We start from the raw sequence: 7,561 nt of genomic DNA, 5'->3' as shown, positions 1-7,561 counted from the left end.
GATCACAGGAGTGGTATTATAGAGGCATACAAGGGCCATCATCAAACACTTTGGGTAGGAAATCATGATAACGATTTTACGTTTTAGCTAAAATGCTATTGGGAGCTGTTAAAAGGTTCTGAGTAGGACAGTTATCTTTTTTAATAAGCATATTAAAAAGATCACCTCAACTATGGTGAAAACGAGATTACTTGCTTTTAATAATTTCTGATGATTTAACAAGTCCAAAAGTGAAAGAAGCAAATATTCTTCAATGACCACTGCCAAGTAATAAATACATTCTGCATGTTTATCTTTATATCCAAAAATCTCAGTAAGGTAAAATGTTACAATCCGAAAATTATAAACTCACAATATTCAAGAGGTTGAGTAAAGTACAATCTTCAGAGAAGAGATTTCAATACAATTCTGAATGCTGAGAGCATATAAAGAAGCGACAAATGGTGAAATAGGACAGCAAAAGCCAGAGCGTCTAATACAAATGTAAGGACTGAAATAGCAGTCTTGTCATAGGAGAACTGTAGGGAAAATAGAAACTTGAGAATCTTGCATACAATAAAGTGTGAGATCAATGTTTGGTTCCAAACAAGAGGATTCAACATATGGCTTCTGTATAGGAGGATAATATTCTATCACCACTTCTCTTGTACCATGTCATAAAGGCCTGGAAGGTAGCCACTTAGGCAAAGATTTAAGTTATTCTTTTCTAAAACAATTAAATGCCAAGTATAAATTCTTATTTTTGTTCTAGTCATCCTGTGACAAAACTTACCATTAAATAATTCACATCAGTTCCAAACCAACCTTTTATTGTCTCATTTTTAAATATGAAGGAGGGGATCCCTGGGTGGCTCAGGAGTTTAGCACCTGCCTTTGGCCCAGGGCGGGATCCTGGAGTCCTGGGATCAAGCCCCAGGTCGGGCTCCCTGCATGGGGCCTGCTTCTCCCTCCTGCTGTGTCTCTGCCTCTCTCTCTCTCTCTCTCTCTCTCTCTCTCTATCATAAATAAATAAATAAATAAATAAATAAATAAATAAATAAATCTTAAATATGAAAGGACAGGGGCACTTGGATGGCTCAGTTGGTTAAGCATCCAACTTTTGGTTTAGCTCAAGTCATGACCTCAGGGTCATGAGCTCAAGGCCCACATCAGTCTCCTCACTCAGTGTGAAGTCTGCTTGAGATTCTCTTGTTCCCTCTCCCTTTGCCCCTCCCCCTGCTCTCACTCTTTCTCAAATAAATAAATAAATCTTTAAATATGAAAGGACATGTTAGGAGCAGTAGAACAATGAAAGATTGAGATTTTAAAAGTGAATCTAAAGGAGTTTCTCAAGTATGGCACTATTGACATCTTGGAAATGATATACAGTAGAAACTAAGAGTGTGTTCTTCCTAGCTGTAATAATCATAAATGTCTTCACACATGCTAATGTCCAAATCATCTCCAGTTGAGACCCTTTGCTCTATAGGAAACAGATTGAGGGAAAGAAAATGATTTTAAAATAATTGTATTTCACTTAAATATTGTATCCATAATACAAGAAAATTATAACATAAAAAGCAAACAGAAAATAGGAAGCTCTTGAAAATCAATAACATTTCTAAAATTAAATAAAAAATAATTGACAACTTAGAAAAGTCAGTAATATACCAAAGATATAGAACGAAAGGGTAAAATGAGGGAAGATTCATTCATGAGAGATCCAAAATACAACTAAATATGAACTCTAGAGGAAGAGAGCAAAGAAAATAAAATCCAATAGAAAGAAATTTATCATAAATATAAATTTATCTAGGATGCAAAGATTTGACAAATGCTCAAAGAGTAAGTGACAAAAGACTTCAAAAGATAAAGAGTGGAAAGGACACAAACCTTTCCTGGAGAAAGAGTTTCCACACAAATTAATGTGAGTTACATTTGAGTCACATTATCATAAAGAGCGAAGCAGCTTAAGATCAAAGAAGTTCTAACTTTGTAGATCTAACAGAAAATGATCTCAGAAGAAAGGACTGAGGTTAAAAAAAAAAAGAATATAAGCAAGGTATTGTACATCTATGAGTGAATCAAAGAAACAAAGTCAAACAAAAATTATCTTATTAAACTGAACTGTATAGTAGCATGTAATCTTTGAAGAGTGATTGGAGTTCATGTCTTCCAAAGCTCTTGCATTGTTAAGGATGAAGATAAGTTTAGATTTTTAGCCTCATTGACTTAGGTGTCCATGGTAAAGTTTCTAGCATAACCACTAACATAAAAATAGAATGCATTGATTCTAAAATAGTACATGGAAAAGTTGGAATAAGAGAAAAAAGTTCTATAAGAATAAGGCAAAGAAAGATTACACACACAAACACACATACACACACACATGAAAAAAAGGTGTGTGTGTGTGTGGGGGGGCAAATGGAAGAGACACAGTATATAGGTAGAAATCCAAATATATCAGGGAAGCTTTTCCTCACCTGGCGCTAAGGTGCTCCTTTCTTCTGAGGAAGCTAAGGCCTGGTTGGAGTGAGGCCCATTCTTCATCAAAGGACTAGTGCCATTCCCAGGCAGCCAGTACCCACTCAGCCCCACCTGCACCTTGAGCTTGCCCCACCTACTCTGCAGTCATCCTTCATGGTGATGAGATGACAACAGTGGATGATAAGATCAATCAATGCCCTCATTAAAGCAGCAGATGTAAATGTTGAAACTTTCTGGCCAGGCTCTTTGCAAAGGTCCATACCGGGAGCCTAATCTGCAATGTTGGAGCTGATAGACCTCCTACCCTAAAGCAGCTGGTGCTGCACCAGCAAGAGGTCCTTCTTCTACCACTGGTGCCCTACCTGAGGAGAAGAAAGTAGAAGCAAAGAAAGAAAAATCAGAGGGGTCTGATGATGACATGGACTTTGATCTTTTTGATTAAACCTCTCTTCTGTAACCTGTTGAATAAAAAGCAGTTGAACTCTTAAAAATATCAAAAACAAATATATCAGGGATGATGATGGTTGAAAATAAGAATGCCAGTTAAGATCTAAAGATTGCTACTATGCCTTGTTTCAAGCTAATACATACCAACCATGTCATAGTTATCTTTGTGTGTGTGGTGAGACACTTAAGATCTACTCTTAGCAAATTTCAAGAATATATGTATATTAACCATGGTTACCATATATATGAGTATGTGTGTATGCACATTTTTTTTTCAAAACAAACTTAGGTAAAGTACAAATGTTTTCATTATTTATCTCTATGAACTGGATTGTGGGATGTTACATGGCATCCAAAGCTCTAAGGGGGAAATCACAGAATATCTCTGATTTCACCAGTCTGTACTCATCAAAGCTTAAAAGCATGGATGATAGTTATTGTCCTTTTTTAACTATAAATATCAAAAGTAAAAATTTTCTTTCCTCTTTTGTACCTTATACTTACCACATTTTCTGAAGGTTTATTTATTTATTTGAGAGAGTGAGTAGGTTGAGGGGGAGGAGGAGGCAGAAGAAAAGGGAGAGAAAGTCTTAAGCAGACTTCACTGAGAGCAGAGCCCAAGGCAAGGCTCCATATCTCCACCTGAGCCTAAGCCAGGAGCCAGATGCTTAACCAACTGTGCCACCAGGTGCCCCACCACATTTTTTATTGAGATAGAATTGTGTAAGTTAAAGGTGTGCACCCTGTTGATTTGATACACTTATATATTGAACTATGATTATCACTGTAGCAGTATTTAACACTTCTAATAGGTCACATAATTATTTCTTTTTTTGTGGTGAGAACATTTAAGATCTCTTGGCAACTTTGAAGCATAGTAAATCTCCAAAATTAATTCACCTTCTAAAGGGTAAGTGTGCACCCTTTCACAACATCTCCCCAATTCTCCTACCCTACAGCCCCTGGTAATCACCATTCTACTCTGTTTCTATGAGATCTACTTTTTTAGATTCTGTATATAAGTGATATTATACACTATCTGTCTTTCTTAGTCTGACTTATATTACTTAGCATATTGCCCTCAAGGTCTAGAAGTGTTTTTCTTCAAGAATTATAGTTGATGAAAACTTATAAATATAGATCTTTCTATAATAATAAAGCTAACCTTCTAAATATTAAGGAGCTCAGAAAACAGTATAATTTTCTCATAAAAAAGAATGCAGCATAAAAATTATCAGTGCAATTATCAGTGATCATTACTTTGAAAGAAAAAAAAAGAGGTCTTTGAGGAAAAGTGTGTAGATAATATATCCCATTATATTTTGAAGGCCTAAAGAAGAGTGAAGTGCTCTGTGGATTTCTCTGATTGCCTCAACCATTCTCCCTGGCTTTCATCCAGAGGCATGCTTTTTGCTACCAAATGAGTAGTTTTTTCACCAGACAGGGGGACGTTTTTCCTTGTATTTAAATAGTTACCATTTTATATGAACTATTGACCTATTGTTATCATATAGCTGTTGAAATAAGTTCATGCCTTATATTCTATAATTTAATTGTACATGATGACATAATTGTATTATTCTACACAAAATAAGCTTATTATTTTAACCTTTATAATTATAAATTACTATAAAACAAAAATTTCCCTTACTAGCATTATTTTATTGCTAATAACTACTGCTAGCTTTCATTTGGCTTTCTTTGATATTGCAAGTGCCTTAGTTTTAAAGTTGAATGAATGAGTGAATGAACAAATGAATGAACAAAAATTATATGTGCAATAAGACTTCCAGTAAGATTTTGTGTATATGCACAGAAGGATATGAATATTGTTAAGTAAATATTCAAAATTCTTATTAATTAAATTAAGAGTTGCATATGCTGTGGTATCCTGGTGAGGGCAGCAAAACATTCAGCCTAATTTTCAAAGGAGGTACTGTTTTCTATGCAAACTGTAAGTTACTACAAAATCCAAAGTGTATCTCTTCAATCCCAAAGAAAGTATTCAGACAAAACAACTATACTTTTCATCAAAGTAATCACTGCATCATCACTGTTTTCTAAAAATCACAATAGCTCTTGTATTTACTCATCCATCCATCCATCCATCCATCCATTCATTCATTTGTATCATAAATCTGCGGGATCTTAAGAACCACTTAGTATAAACCCAAAAGATATAAACACACCTATAATTGAGAACTAAGAGGATGTACATTCCTATTTATGACTAAATTGCAATAGTTTATGCAACATATATCTTTTTTTCTGATTTATTTTCTATTTTAATGATTTTTTAAAGTATCAAACACCTTAAAATATGCTTTGTGGTATATTCAAGTGGGTAAATGCAATTGCATGTTCTGGTATCTAATTTGAAGGTAGGATCAGAAGAGAGTCTATAAAATGATTTAGATTTAGATTTAGATTTTTTTTATTTCAATGTACTAAAGCTAAATAGAAATATTAGATTTTTATGGACTATAAATGTTAGCCACTGAATCAATAATATTTATTGAGCAGATACTGCATTATTTTAACAAAAATTTACTTGATGCTGTCTCACAGTAAAAAAGAAATTGTATAAATATAAGAAATCTTAGAAATGCATTCATTATATTTTTGACTTGACAATTGCTTAAGAATTCATTGCATACGTGAATGGATTTTTTCTTTTTTCCTTCCTTTTCTCTTTCTTTCTTTCTTTCTTTCTTTCTTTCTTTCTTTCTTTCTTTCTTTCTTTCTTTCTTTTCTAGTTATATGCTTTAACTGAAAAGCAAGTTATTAGCTACAAACAATAATAATGAAGACAGGGCAAATGGAACAAGGAGGAAGGCACGGAGAAACCTGTATGAGTTCAAGTGTGCTTTATTAGAGTTTTTACTCTGAAAAAATATAAATGGCCCTAGAAACTTGAAATGGGATCGTGAAATTTCCAGCCTTTTTAGTGTGATATATTATGCTTCTAGTTACTTCAAAGGTTATAATAATTTTGTGGGAATTACCTTTTTTTTTTTTTTTAAGTGACCCAGTGTGGAGCCCAACTCAGGGCTTGAACTCAGAACCTTGAGATCAAGACCTGAGCTGAGATCAAGAGTCAAATGCTTAACTTACTGAGGTACCCAGGAACACCTGGAAAACACCTCCTCTAACTGAAAATATTCCATTGTACACTAATTAATTCAGAGTACATGTGTCTCTCATGATAGCTTCCTAGCTTTTGTTTTAAAAAGTAATTTCTATATATGTTTAATTGATACTATAATTTGAAATTTAAACATACTTCCAGATACTGAAGCTCAGAAATTACAAATTTCTTCTATATTCTGAGCCACCAAAGGAAAAATAGCAGTGTTACCATCTCTTATTTGACACATAGAATTATAAATTGGATGTTGTTTTTATTTTTATCATGATAAATCAAAGGATAAATATGTACTGTGAACCTACTATGAATGAGTTTAAAGCATAGTTCTACTTCAGAGTATCTATAGCCTAGGCAAGAAAATCAGGCACAGTTATTTTGTGAACTAAAGAAAAATAAGATGTGAAGTAATTCTAATAAGAGGAAATTTGTAATTTGTCGACAGATAAGTGGAAAATATATAAAGTTAAAAAGTTCAAAGCAGAGGAGTTAATCCTGAATTGTAAGAGTCATTCTTTTTTTTTGTTTTGTTTTGTTTAAAAATTTGAGTATCTACTCTATTTATTCTGTTTTCCATTGGATTTTTTAGAGAGGACATATCATGGTCAGAAGGTGGTTTGATGAGCATCAAATCAAAATAAAGGGACATAAGTGGATATACTTCTCAGGACTCACTTTTCCTCTTAACATTCTTGGATGTTAAAAATTTTGCCAATATATTTTTCTTTGTGATTCTCCTTTTATTTTTCCCCATTTCTAATTATTTTCTTTTGTTTTTAAGTTTCTTGCCATGATACTACTCTAATGATATCTATTGTCTTTACCTAATGATCTGGCCTTAGGGTGACATGACATGTTTATCATAAGATAGTATATACCTATAAAAGTACAAATTTTAGGGAATAATTAGTGAACAAACCTTATTATTGTCAGTCATAGCAATGTATCAGCCATATCATTATTTTGAGTACTAGAATATATATATATACACACACACATATATACATACACACATAAATTCAGTTTACAATTTATAATGGGAGTTAGGGGACACCTATAATGATAACTATCAGGAGACAGAAATGGAAATACACTATATGGATTCTACTAACGTTATGCTTGCATTTATTGGGGAGTAAACATTTAAAAAAGGAACTGTTGTTTTGCAAGTGTTTCTATGGGTCTCATGTTTGACTCTTGATACTATTTTAACATGTTTCACCCTCCCAAGATTTATTGAAGTGTAATCAATATACAGAATATGACACATAATTAATGTATATAATTTGATGATTTTGGACATATTTATATACTCATGTTACCTTCACCACAATCAGATAAAAGGTAATAAATATGTCCATTACTTCCAAAAGCTTCCTTGTATCCTTTTGTTTCTGTTTCTGTTTCTGTTTGAGGGTAGGCTAAGAACACTTAACATGAGATCTACCCTCAACAAATTTTTAAGTGCACAATACCTTATTGTTAACTATAGTCATTGTATTT

This window comes from Vulpes vulpes, chromosome 6 (genome assembly GCF_048418805.1).
Source record: "Vulpes vulpes isolate BD-2025 chromosome 6, VulVul3, whole genome shotgun sequence".
NCBI lineage: Eukaryota > Metazoa > Chordata > Mammalia > Carnivora > Canidae > Vulpes > Vulpes vulpes.
The sequence above is the reverse complement of the archived record's forward strand: the minus strand, read 5'-3'. Positions refer to the sequence as shown.